Source organism: Cimex lectularius, unplaced genomic scaffold (genome assembly GCF_000648675.2).
Source record: "Cimex lectularius strain Harlan isolate CLEC.00 unplaced genomic scaffold, Clec_2.1 scaffold283, whole genome shotgun sequence".
NCBI classification, from domain to species: domain Eukaryota; kingdom Metazoa; phylum Arthropoda; class Insecta; order Hemiptera; family Cimicidae; genus Cimex; species Cimex lectularius.
The window spans coordinates 201242-216201 of NW_019394189.1; the positions used below are offsets into that span (position 1 = coordinate 201242).

Consider the following 14960-nt stretch of genomic DNA (forward strand, 5'->3'; position numbering starts at 1 on the left):
AACGCCGACCCTGCGCGTCCTTCTTTCACCTTCCCCGTTCTCTCATTTTATCTTAAGAGTCCGTCCCGCAAAGTACTGCGGCTCTTTTGCTATTTGCCTTCCGAGTTCCACGACGTAAACGATAAACTCAGTTCGGAATGTTCAATCCGCTATTTTAGGATAGAAAACGTCTTCTTTTTGCAGAGGATAACTTAATTTTTTTTCTGGGAAAATTTAAGGTAATTTTGTCCTTATTTTATGTTAATATTTATTTTATTTATTTTTTAAACTACTAATTATGCGATATCAAGACATATTTATTGACGTTTTCAATTAACTGGAAATATCCAACATATACATACGTTGTTTCAGCCATAATTTATCTAAAAACGTTTTTCGCACGTTAAAATTTGTTTAAATTTACTTGTAAAATATATCGAAAATTCATTGATATAGAAAAGCAAGTTTTCGAACAAAAACGTATAATTCTTTCAGACATACATGAATAAACAAAAACATTACAATGTTATTACAATATTCAATTAATAATTACAATGTTAAAGATCGAAAAATGCATATATACCATATAAGCTTTCTATAAAATATTAAACAAGAATAATCATTAGATAATAAGCATAATAATATGACTCCAAACAGATCATAAAATAAATACTCTCATTGACATGTATTTTGATTGATCGAAATATTTTTTATTTTAAAAAGAAAACATACAAATTACATTTTCAATCGTCCGTAAAATAAAATGGCATGGCTAATACCGTCTGACAGAGTTTGCCATTAAAAACGAAAGAACTATTCACTAAGAGAAAATATTAATAATAACTATGTATAGAATAGTAAGCAATTATTAAAATTAAGAAACAAAACAAAAAATTTGTAATGAGCAATAATGATATTTATATAATAACAAAATGTGTAATTACCCTGGATAATAACAATAAATAATAACAAAAAATGCATTATATCTTTAATATATACAAAATTGAATAATATAAGAAGTAATATTAACATGTATATATATATATTGCCATTTTCAAGTGTTACTATTCTGTCTTGTTAAATAGAATGTACTTGAAAAATCCACCTCTTTCTCTTTACCCCCTATCTCTTTCTTTCTCTCACTCCATCTCACACTCTCATTCACTCTCTCTATCTCTCTCCCTCTATCTATCTGTAACTTTCAAGCAATCATCTCTTTCTCTATCTCTGTCTATCTATATCTCTCTGCATTTCTATGTCTATATATTTATTTATCTATCCCTCTCTCAATCTATCGAACTACAGAGAGGACGCACACTGACAATAAGAAACAGCACAAGTCAAATCAAAAATTGGTGACTAATAACTATTTAATTTAATACTTTGTAAGTATAATATGCCATATATTATTTCCTCCTTAGGAAAAAGTGAATATTTTAGTTAACTGACTAACGCAAATCAAATTCAAGTTTAAAATTATATAAAATAAATATAAACTGTCTTTTGAAGTTTCTTACAAAATTGCACTGTCTAATTTCCATCCATCTCTCTTTTGCAAGCACATACAACAAAATAAGTAACAAAATACAAAACGTATGCTAATGAGGTTGGCCACACGAATATTTTTGTTTTTAATTTTTATGTGTAATGTAATATATAATATATGAACACCTTCCAAACTCTTTCTCACTGCTACTCTGTCTGTCTGTCTGTCTGTATGTCTGTGTTTCTCTCTCTCTCTCTCTCTCTCTCTCTCTCTCTCTCTCTCTCTCTCTCGCTCTCTCTCTCTCTCTTTCTTTCTTTCTTTCTCTTTCTATCTGTCCATCTATCTATTTATCTATCTTCTATCTATCTATACCTCTATATCTCGCTATCTCCCTTTCGCACACATTCACACAAACTGGTTGGGTTGGTCCACTTATGTTTCTTCGAGACCGTGCATATCTGCAATTTAAATGAGTTGCACGCGAGTGGGCGAAGAATTTTTTTAATACAAATATCAACCTATATAATATATATTTGTGCCTTTGCTGTTGTATCGCTTTAAATTTGACTTTGAAAAAGGGTAAAATTTGACTCTTATGCTTATGTAAAAGGTGCAGAAATAGTGTTGTTAAAACATCGTACACTCGTGTTTGTACAGACCTCATTGCATAATTTGGAAACCAAAATTCCCTCTAAGCCATGCTTTGGTATTCAACATTTCGAAAAGAATAAACATTTTTGCTTGCATAACATGTAAACGCATGTGTTTTTCCTAGTTTATGCTTTCACAAGATACATTCGATCGGAGTCTTTGCACGAACAGTGCTTTTTGTGCTTCGTTTAATGCCGAACTTGGTTCATATCGAAAAATAAGCGGAAGATATTTATGGCACAATAATTGTACCATTTTATAACTAGTTTAAAAATAGTTGGAGTTTTTTTTTTTACTTTACTGGTTTATAAAGAATAAATAAGAACCCAAAATGCTCATATGAAGTATATGACATAATACTACATATAAATCCATTAGTTCGTGGTCCGATTGACCAATTAACATTTTTCAATTAATTAATATTTATGAAAGGTATTGGTCGAGATAAAAACTATATGTAAACCCAGTAGGCTTCAAGTTTCTGTTTGATTATTATTTTGTATGCATCTGTAATGCAATATGCATGTTTGGATGGATCCACACGGTTCGTCATGGTGGAACAAATAGAAGTCTATTTTTGCAGATTTTACGCATAGATCATAGATTTTCAAGCCATGCGGAGAAAGCGGATTTATTTCTCTAGATTCGATTTTATTACTTTCAACTCAACCGAATCTGTATAGAAAATTTCGTATAGTTTAATAAAAAGACAATAGGGATCAATAAAAAAATTATTTATTGGCCACGAGTAATTTAAAAGAAGAAGAAAAAATCCGATATTACTTTTCCTGACTGTCTAGGTGCACCTTTCTAGGAAACTATACTTTCTAGCATTATATTGTATATCGGAAGATGATCGGTTGCAATACCGGACAGACAAGAAAGTAAAACGAATTGATTTTCCTCAAAGCTTGACATTTCTTGTTACTACTAAACTAGTCAGTGGCTGAAAATAAAACGGAGTATTCAGAAAACTCCCAAGTAAGAGCTGGAATTCGAACCCAGGACCTACATGACAAATTCGACGCCGAAAACGTTTCAATTTTTCGATTAAATTAACTGAATTTCCACAATATATAATGGAAGTCAATGAATTAGCCCGATTTATTTATTCTTAACCTGGACACAATTCGGCTTTGATTAAAAATCAAATTTAAATTAATACACTCTAATATTAACAGACGTAATGTAGAATGGAAGGGTGAAAGATCTCGTCTACCTTCGAAGTAAAACTCTTATATTTATTATAGTTAAAGGCATAATTTCGTGGATGTTTGTATTTATAAAACGTTTGAATCATCATTAGTAGTTTCAAAGTTCTGATGAAGGTGTTATATTACTGTTGAGATTGGCGAAGGAAAGAGTTTTTTCTTTCTTGCTTTGCCTTATCCTTATCTTTTGTTTATAATAAAAGTCTTGTATTATATTGATCTTATAGTCTCTATAAATTGTCTTAATTCTAAACTATAATTTTTATTATGTGATAATCTTGTAAATTCTTAATAAGAATGAAAAGATATTTTTAACCCAACTAGTGATTCTTAACCGAGCCAAAATCTGGCATAATCAGCTTTATAAAGTCCAACTTTGTCACTTATTGTCGAAAAAAGTAAACTAAGTTGATGTAAATTCGACACCTTCCTAACCGTAGCCATAAGCGGTACACCGGATGTATAATGAATTTTAAAGGAGCTCGATCCAAATTTGGAATGTTGTGACTGGAATTATTTATCGGTCTAAAGTGGCACGATATGTCTATTTTACGAGCTGCTATCACCCGATGATGTGAATCTTTTAAGCGTTAACACTTCTAAAACCTAATATTGTTTTGAGTTGAAAAAATTGCCTATAAAACACTAGACGTAAAAGGTAAACAAAAGTGTAAAATATAGCCGAATTATTTTTTAATATCAACAAAAATCAAGATCAATGATGATCACGAGTCTTGACGCACAATTCTTATGCCTTTATTGTTTTCGACATATCTATATCTCAATATTGAGAACAATTACTAATTTCTGAGAAAATTCTTTATCCATAATCCAACTTTGACCTTACAAAAATTTAAAATGAGATGATTATGCAGGTAAATTTGAACCTAACATTGGTTTGTATGTGGAATATTGCAAAAACAATCATTAGCTATTTCTATTGGCTTATTTGGCACAATCAGGAAATATTTCATATTCCTGAACTGATTTTTTTTCCAAATATACGCTAATTATTATGTATTATTTGTTAGTGATTCATTATTTTGTTCATAGTAACATCTGAGGTTTTCGTAATATAAACTGTCGATATTGCGTCTCCGCTATATTTTTTTTTTCTCGTAGCCCGTAGAGAGCTTTTGGAAAGTGTTTTACTTCCCCCTGTCTAACTAATGGGCTTCCCATTCCGTCTACATCTTTCACACTTCTGACCCAAAAGTCGTACGGTGAGAACCGTACAACGTCGGTAGAAAACTGGCCGTTGACTTCTTACCATTCAGGGCACACCTTATAATTCGGGCCCGAAGGCGATTTGAATAATTCCAGTACCATTCCAAGCACGTACCGCATCCGAATGGTCTGCACCCGGAGGCGGTAACGATAAGGGGCTATCTATGTGTGCCATCTCCTTATCTTTATTGCTTTTCAGGAAAAAAAAGGCCGAAAGAAAAGATGAAATAAAACGTTTTCTCTATTTATGTACATATAACATTTTTTCTTAATTATTGTTAATTTGGTTTTACAGGCAAAGCTCACGAACATCAAAACAACGATTGTATGCCTAACATACANAGACACACACACACACACAAATCACACATCATTAATACATTGAAAATAATAAATAATTTGAAACTTTCTATTGAACTGATTTAGTGATTTATTTGCAAAACGTTTGATAATGACTATTTTGAATTTATTGTTAAATATTATTCCATCCAAAAAGAGTGCCTTTTTTGAACTGGTTACTAAGTCCCTCTTGACAGAAATAACAAAATTATATTGACCTTTTAATTTTTTTTTTAAACTGCATTTTCAATTTGTATACAACTTAATTTTTTACGTTTTATATTAGACTGCACCCTTTAAACGTAAGCATTTTCTCTCTCAATAAGCCAAGAGATTGTTGAACGTAATCGTTGTCCACCATTATTAACCAAGCTTTTAGGACTTTTAGGATGCAGAAGCTCTGAATACGGACCACAGAATTGTTGAATGGTTTTCAACCGTTCTAACGTAAATAAACGTGAAGCATCGCGTAAACAGTTACTAAAATAAACTCACAGTTTATTTACCGTCGAATTTTCGGGCCGAGCCATCAAATTTTCCCTTCCAAGTATGGTGTTCCTCTGGGTTTATTTGGGACTAAAAATGTTATTACCTAATTCATTAAGTCTCCCTTCCACGTGCAAAAGACGATTCAATTAGCCTAATTTTCGTTCTCATTAATGTGAAGACGGTGAAATCTAGCGTGGAACATGTCGTAAGTACCATTCTCACCTCATTGCACCTCCTAACATGTAAAATGGGTATTTGTCTCTCGCATCAAGTTGGAAACGTTTTCACAACGCCCTGTTATACAACCGAAAACCTTTTCTTTTATAAATTATCTAATTTTCAACTTAACTATTAACGAGTTTCTAACGAAGAGTACTTATAGACAAATTTGTAATTATTATTTACATTAGCGAGGATTGTTGTGATGTCAATTGAGGCTTTGTGAGGAAAATCTCGGTTCCGGGTAGGAAAATGTGATTAGCGTGCTGAAAATGATTAAATTCCCCTTTTCCACCTCTATTACATGCTACTCCCAACTAGCGAGACAGGACTTCTAACCTTGTATTAACAATTAATCACGGAAGGATTTATCATTAGGGAAAAAGTAATTGAATTTTCAACGCACGCTTAAGCAATCGAAGCGTTTTTTGTCTGTTTAAAAAATAATTATGTTTCAACAATGTTTCATTCTTTCCCAAACTTATTTTAAGATAGATGCCCTATGGCACAAAATTTCGTTAACCAGAAGTAATTTTTTTAAAAATAACTAATACTCTCGCAACCTGAGTCGTGAAAGAAAATGCCTTGCAACAGCATAATTAAAATATGTGAAATCATCTAAATAATTTTCCCTTTAATTTTCCTTTGAAAAAGGCCGATTCACCGCAAATCTCGAGGAAGTCATGCTGAATGGCTGCGGCTTCTAGGCAAGGTCGCTCCGAAGGCGAAATCTTCATTTTATAATCATTCATGTCTTGTTTTTTTAATTTCTTTTTGCTCCGGTGGTCTTTCCCTCCTGCTCCAAGGGATATTTCACACATGTCCCTCCTTGGAAAATTCGTATCCGGCTTTCGTGGTAATTAGTTCATCCTGGGAAACTGTAATCGCGAAAGGTGTATCACATGGGCATAGCAGGACCGCCGAAAAACGAGCCCGTTCCAAAATAATTTTGTTCAAAAGGCCATTTGAAAGGAATCCCTTAAAGGATAATCAAGCCGAAATCGGAGAACCGGCTCGCAATTGGATCCCTAGATGAGATGAGCTTTAACACCCACGCTGGATTTTCAGTGTTTTACATCTGGGAGCTGCCTCGAAATAAAAAACGGGTCAAAAGAGATTTTAAATTCTTCCTTTTTGTAAAACATCTTCGATCTTGTTTGGCATTTAGCCATCTCGAGAAAACAAGTCAATGATTGAAAACTCGGTCTCGTTCTGCAAAGCTATTTTGTAAACAATTGATCAATTCTAGCATAGTCCACCTTAGATGATTTACTAGCCTGATATCCAAAGGCAACTGGTAACAAAGAAGACACTGAATAAAGGATAAGTTAGGCACTTTTAAATTTATAAAAGTACTTTTCCATATTTGAAAAGAAAATCCTAAAAAATCTCCAAAACTATAGATATCAGGAAATATCAGAATCCCTTAATCCAATGCAAAACAATGAAAATTTCAGTCAATCACCTATTTTTAACTTTTTGCCCTTTTTAGACCCGGAAATTATTAACGCTTGCAATACGATAGTTAATTGTGTGCCCGATCGATATTCTTATCAATACCAAAAAAAAGGCAGATATGAGGTGGAATATGACGGTTTTAGATGCGTCACAAAATTGTAAAATGCTGTTTTTTGATGTGTTTTTTAAACAATTTTTTCCCTTGTTTTTGATCTGTTTTCTCTTCTTTCAAAAAACAATACACATGCGAAGTTTCCTGACACTGCACAATCTTGTTGCATGGAAAATTGGTGTACTTTTTCTTATATCTGTGAACAATATGACTTACCTAACAAATCTATAAAAAGTTACCGCCACCTAATAGTCGATCTGGAACTGGGATGTTAACGCGTTCCGGCTTTGCGTCATCTTCAGTGAGGAACTGTGTAGACGGACAAAGTGACCACTTAGTGCCGGTTCAACATGTGTACACCAACGCGCATACCGACACCCACCATCAACTTTAACCTAATTGTTTTTGAAAGTTTGTACTGTACTAAATTGATGGATCTGTCCAAAAATTAAGCAGCAACAACGCAGTCTTTCTTCACCAGAACTTTAAAAATTTTTAATTTTAAAAATCTGAATATAAAATTAAAAAAAAAATTATATATATTTGTATTTGCGACTTTTAAAAGTCCTTCATCAGACTGTTTCGTGTTTTGTTTTCTTGTACGATATGTCCTTCTAACGTAATAATCCATGCACTTTAACCCTGGGTGATTTGTATAAAATATTCGGTATTCAGAAAGATATTGCATATTATCATTTCCCCCTCTCCTTTAAATTTATCTATCGTTTTCTACGTATGTTTAATATATTTAATAACAGATATATTATATATATTTTTTAAAATTAATTTTAATACGCCGTTATATTTTTTAATATCGTCATTACCAGAGATGTGGTCGTTATGCTGTATTACAATAGCTGTGTTAAAATGCTTGATTTTTACAAGGAATAATATTTTTCTGAAATAAAATTATTCAACAGCTCAATTAAACAAGTTGACTCAACAATACAATTGTTGCAATGTATTTTTGTTGTTTAGTATGTTCGTAATTGTCCATTTGTTCTTATGACCCGTTGTTTATATTTGATCCGGTTCATTTTCGAACACAGTTTTAATTTAGTAGATTTTTTTCGTCAAATAAATTATAATTAGACCACGCAAGAGAGTGTTTGAAGAACACTCGCAGGCTTCATGTCCTGGTTCCTGTTACATTTGCCTCTCACGTTTCGGATGCACCGGCTTCTATTCTTAATCCGGGTTTTATTTTTAAACTTCGGCTTACATTCTAGTCTCCTGGTTTTGAGTCGTTATTCAAAATCAAACGATCCAGGTGATGGGGGTTTCAAACAGGGCCTATTGGCAGGTCGGAGGGAGACGAGTCGACACAATCCGACGATGTTTATTTTCAGCCTGGCGTTGTGGTTCGATTCAATCGCTTTTCATACTTCCGGGAGCGTTGTGTATAATCTCGTATACAATTGTTGATGCCCTGTGTACATTTGAATCCAAACTGACAATGAGTGGGTGTATTTTATCCGTTTTATTATACATTAAAAAAATTCGAGTCTAACTAGCTGCAAGTACTAATTTAAGCTATCCATCTTCCTTCCACAACACAAGTTATTCTGTTCGAATTAGTCTTACAAAAGAATTTTTTTACATAGTTTTAAAACAAACCATAATAAGACTGCATAAGTAAGGAATGTTTTACAAAGCCAACCCTAAGCAGTTATAGAAATTAGTTTTAGGCAATAAGAACATTTAGGAAAAGGAAACAAAGCCTGAACTTGAAATTTCAGTTCCAAATGATTTTTTTAACACACGTTTTTGGATTTCATTTCAGATTACATCGATTATGGGTTGAAATTTCTTTTACTTATGCCACTTTTACCATAATCGTGCTTCTTTGTTTCTCAATCAAAAATTTATAGCCGTTTAAATTTTTCATATAAATTACAAAACCGTTAGATTTTTGATTTTCATATTATTTCTTTTTCCTCTCTATTAACAAATCGCCACAGTCCATATTTGTTAATGGATTTTTTGTACTTATTACATTTTTTAGCTTCTTGTTTTCAAATGAGAATTCAGCGTTACACTTGATAAAATGGCCAAAACTAGATTATCTCTTTTGATACACGAACGAGTTGAAATATGAATCATAGCATAGCGGCTTTGAGGTTTATTAGGCTGGAATTTGAAACAATTAAGAAAAAGTTCCTTTGTCGGCCTGAAACTCCATTAAGACAGTTTGTAAAAAATTCAACACAATCAGACTTAATCAGTTTTTTATTTCACATTTCATGCTTAACTTCTAACCAACTTATTTATTATATCATGCGAGATTGGTAAAATCGGTTCATCTGATGAACACCATGTGATCAATGAATCAATTCTTCTTAAATTATTCTTCTAGAAATGCTTCTGGGATCTTTCTTGTAGAAATATTCTTAAATATTTATTTCAGAAATACTTGATCTTTTTTTCTTTGAAATCTTCATTTGAAATTATGGAGCGTCGGTATCTTTATTTCAGGCATACTTGATACCTTTACTAAAGAAGTACTTCTGGGATGATCAATTTTTCAAAATTTTTCTCCAGAGCCACGTGTGGAATATTCATTTTTAGAAATATTTTTCTCCCAGAAAACGTCTACAATTTCATTTCAAAAATATCAATCTGTATAACTTAAGCAGGTGTGGGATATTCATTCTAAAAATACTTTTAGCACTTTCATTCTAAATGCACTTGTGATACATTCATTCAAAAAATCGTTACGGATCATTATTTCAGAATTGTTTTCGAAATCTTCATTGTAGTTTTGATACCTTCATTCCAAAAATGGTACCTTCACTCTACACATACTTCTTGAATTTTCATTCCAGAAATAACCTTCATTTAAACATACATCTTGGATCTTTATTCCAGAAATGTTTCTGAAATTTTTCGACGATTTTAATTTCAGAAAAAATTTTTAGTAACTATTACAGGACTGTTTCTTAAATCTTCATTGTAGAAATACTTCTGGGATTTTCGTTCCAGATATACTTCTGGTACCTCTATTTCCTGGGATCTTTATTCCAGAAATTTTTTGAATGTAGAATTATTTATGATGTATGTATTCATTCTAGAGACATATGGTACATCATTTCAGAAATACTAACAACATCTTCATTCTAGAAGTACTTCTGATACCTTCATTTAAATATCTGAACTTTAGTTATAAAAATGCTGAAAATTGGTTGAGGAAAAATGATGGGTTGATACCTTACAGTATTTTTTTCATGTGAATTAGGCTTGTGTCTACAGATAACATGTTGTTGCTACAAATGCAATGTTCTGTTTTGAACAATAAAGTAAAAAAATGATTCTGTCTCTTCATTACATAAATACTTCTACGATTTAAAATTCAGATTTTTTTTTCTAAACGAGGGTTTGTTTACAGCAGGCGCGTGCCTATGTATTTGAAGAAAAGCCAATATAAGTGGTTCGAATACACGGCCGCTGGATTCAAACCGGGGACCTAAACATTAAAGTCATGAGCTCCGTGTCAACATTAAACCGTTCTAGATTAACATATACCTGCATAAAACATTAATCCCGGAAATACATCTGATTTCATTTCAGAAATACTTCAGAAATCTTTATCCCTGAATAACCATTGGGATCTATTTATCTAAATTGTCTGGCTAACGTCTAGTACCTATATTAAATTTAAACGGTGCAAGGATAGGAAAATCGAATTGCCACGCGTAACATAATGGAGTAAACACACTTTAAATTTATCAGTGTAAATATTTATTTTCCAGCGGCGTGGAGTCGTAAATCGAACAATGCTGGACCAAGTTCATTAATAAATCATCGTGTCAAACATTGTGCCAGGATTTTCAACGCTGTCCCCAGTACTAAAGAATGAAGAAACTGGATTTGAATTTATCCAGCATTTAAACAGTCGACAAGGATTTTCTAAACGTGACACCGCACGGACGTCAAGGGAAAATGAAATTAGCTGTCTTCATTAGCATCCGACCACTTTCGAGTAATTCGACTTTCACATAATTTCAATTCAGCCCTAGACGTCTTACTTCTGGATTAGAAAACCTTTACCGACTCAAAAACTGACTGGCATCTTTTGGATCACAATATATTTTTCAATGATTATGATTTTTAAATGATTACGAAACTACAAGAGAAGTGTACTGAATCTCGTCATTTATTCTCGAAACGAAACGCAATAATAATTTATACACACTATCTTCATGGTTAACGAATAATACAACAAATATTATCTTAAAATGATAATTTAAAAAAAAAAAATTGACTTACAATGTGACTGGAATGAGAGATGGCTAGAAAATCATACAGGGAAAAATATGTAAAAGTGTATGTATAATATATATGTATACAACGTATTTTGTCTGTAAAAAGAAAGTAGATAATAACAAGAAACACACATGTAGCCAAATACATACTCAAAGATAGATCGATATATAGAAAGATAAAAAAAATTATGCATACTACTTATAATAAGTAGCAAACAATGTGTACAGTGAAAGTAGCTGTATCGACAAATAGCTTACTATTACAATTTTTACGAACATACATATTACATGTAAATATACGGTCAGGTCAAAAATAAAACAAAATTTTCCCACTATCCAAAACTGATATTTTTTATCTACATATAGTGTTGTAACAATCCTGTTTGCATTTGCACCGACAAAATTATCTAAATAATTTCAAATTTGTTTTCAGATTTGTTTTTACTTTTTGAGAAAGGGTTTTTGTTCATTTAATTCTACTGTTAAAATATTTTCCATAAAATCGAATTGAAAAGGAAGAACATATTGAAAATTATTGTCTGGGAAAATAAAGTTTGATGTGATTTACATCAATACATATTGATAAGATCGATACGTATATTGAAAGATTAAAAAAAAGTTTATACATATTGCTTATAAAAAGTAGCAAACACTATATACAGTGAAAATAGCTGTATCGACAGATAACTTATTATAACAATTTTTACGATACATATTACATTTAAATATAAGGTGTGGTCGAAAATAAAACAAAATTTTCCCACTATGAAAGATCGATATTTTCTATCTACATATAGTATCGTAACAATCCTGTTTGCATTTTCACCGACAAAATTATCTAAGTAATTTCAAAGGATTTGTTTTTACTTTTTGAGAAAGTATTTTTGTTCATGTAATTCTACTGTTAAAATATTTTCCCGAAAATCAACTTGAGAAGGAAGAATTTATTGAAATTTATTGTCTGGGAAATAAAGTTTGATGTGATTTACATGCAAATGTACTGGCCTTTTTTGAGTCGTTTTGTGGTCTTTTAATTATCCATTTGTCCTTCCGGTCCATTATTTCCGATTCGGCCATGAGAATCTTCTCTCAACTTTATTTCAGACATGTTTTGTTTAAATATAGTTTTTCTTTTGTAGTAACAAAGAGAAGATTTTATCAAACGTTTGGTTAACAATTTTTTTTACACGTCTGTAAATTGGTTCTTTTAACAAAAATGTGTATATATATTTTTCACATGGAATTGGGTTGAGGTGTTTTATGTGTTGTTATTCTAAATTCAAATGTTGTTAATCAGCAAAAATCACTGATTTCTTAATATACCATTTGGTAAATTGTTCTGTTTGTCCGATTTTTTAACTTGTTTGCCTAAATTGTTTATCCTAGAATAAACAAGAGGCTGATTTTTGACGAGATCTGTATTCAAAACAGCAGTCCAGCTCCTGTTTTCAAATATTTGCGTGGGCCACGTGTATTCAATTATTCATTTAAAACTAAAGTCCCATTGTTTTGATAAAAAGTCACAAGAAACTAAGAACATTTGTGAATTGTCTTTTTTTAATTTATAACAGTCTCAAAACAATGGCTCATTCATAAAAATTTAGTTTAACAACTGATAACATTCCTGAAAATTGATAAAACGTTTATGATTTCGGATGAAATCATTGGAACGGCGATTTCGAATTAATTAAGTTTTTTTTATTCATAGAAAGCTGATATAATGGGTAGGGGTGAATTTTAGAAAAATCAAATCGCTGCTATATTCATTGAAATTTGTGTGTTTAATTAGTTCAATTAAATTTAACTAATTAATTTAACAGTTTATTTAAACTATTCCGAAGGCGTTAACATGGACTAGTAAATTATACACTAAGAGTTAAATCAGGATTGTTTTTGTTTTGTATTGTATAAAATTAATTGTATAAATAATGCACGGATGATGTTTGAATAAAATATTCTTTAATTTAGTGATAAAAATCTTAGCGATACCCTCTGAATATTATTAAGATAGGATAGATACCCTCAGACAGTTTTAAACCACGAGGAACGTCCTTCTTGTTTTGTAATTAATTAATAATTTCGAATTGTAAACGTTGTATATATATTAAAGAATAAAAACGTATAGAAGTAGTAAATAGTTCAAACACTCCTCAGTAATATTCTCAAATCTGGCCAGTTCCTCAACTTTCCTGAGATTGTTTATTAAAATCTTTGTCCCACGGGTGTATCTCTGGTACACTTGAGATTAGGACGCCAGCCAGGCCACATGGCGAAGTTCTTGAACTTGAAGCAAGAAGGGCTTATTCCGTTAACCCTGCCGGCCCAAATCCCTTAAAAATTCTAAAATAAAATCAACACAAGACCCTGAACGCCTCTCGTGCCGAGATCCGATTTATGGCCATTACACGCTCAATAACTCTTAGCTATTCATTCTTTATCTCAAGGTAATTCCGAATTGTCGTGACTTTGGGATTATACGAGTCGGGCGTTATCATCCTCTCATTTTGAATCTTTAGCCGGCTATTAAAACTGCCGTTTTTTCGACTTTGCACGTTCAAAAATAAAAATTACACAGTGATATATCTGTTGCCATAAATATTTATGATTTCCAAGAACAATGGTCTTGAACCCAAATATCAATCCTGCATATCCTCTTCCGTCTTTTGGATTATAAGAAACCTATTATATACATTTTCTTTTGTTGGATTAAATTATTGAATTAAACCTTGTCTCTTATAGAACCTTGAATGTTTTCATTTTATTTTTGTATTGGTGTTACTGTGTATATTTAAAGAAATATTTGTAAAACGGTTCAGGATTATTAACCTAGACGGCTATTAAATAAAGTTTATAAAAGTGAACCGTCGAGATGATTTGACGCTGATAGATCGCCGATGAGATCCACTGTCTTTTTTTAATCCAATCGATTATCGTTAATTATAGCATCGGGCATTTGTAAACATCGGCCTTCAGTTTACATCCTTAAACACTAATATTTGTGGTAAATCGAACAATATTAACAATAAAGAGTCGCAAGTTGAACGCACCGAGTTCTAAAAATACAAATTTGGCTTGAGAAGCAAACTTTCTAGACTGTGAGATTAAAGACCTTCAACGATATGCGTCTTGCATATGACAATAATACATTTTCACATGGAACAAAGTCGGAGTACACATAATTTATTATATTTAAAGTTGTGTATCTTCAAATAAATGATCTATCCGTATCAAAACTACTCGATCATCCCAAAAGAGGATATTTTAAAATCGTCTTGTTATAAAAGAAAGAAATGCAAAATTGCCACATGTTTAGAGTTGAAAGGCAAATATAGCCGAAGAACGATTTCGGAACATTATACCTCTTGTACACTATCTCCGTCCCTCTACAGACCGTTTGTTAAATTTTACGATGTTTGTTTTACTATCGGGAAACAATAAACGAAAAAAATAAGATGTTTCCCTCTAGAGTACTCTTAACGAAAATAAAAACATATATTTTAGCCAAACACATCATTCCAGTTGTTGCA

The 14960-nt window shown here is 31.8% G+C and overlaps 1 protein-coding gene across 1 annotated transcript in view; it reads left to right on the top strand.

Annotated features, from left to right (window-relative positions):
- Positions 1 to 14960, top strand: part of LOC106669141 (tetraspanin-9) — a 27765-nt gene continuing 12805 nt past the window's right edge. Inside the window, exon 1 of the mRNA XM_014398442.2 lies at positions 1 to 218. The gene's annotated coding sequence lies outside the window, so the exon portion shown is untranslated. The remainder of the gene's footprint in view (positions 219 to 14960) is intronic.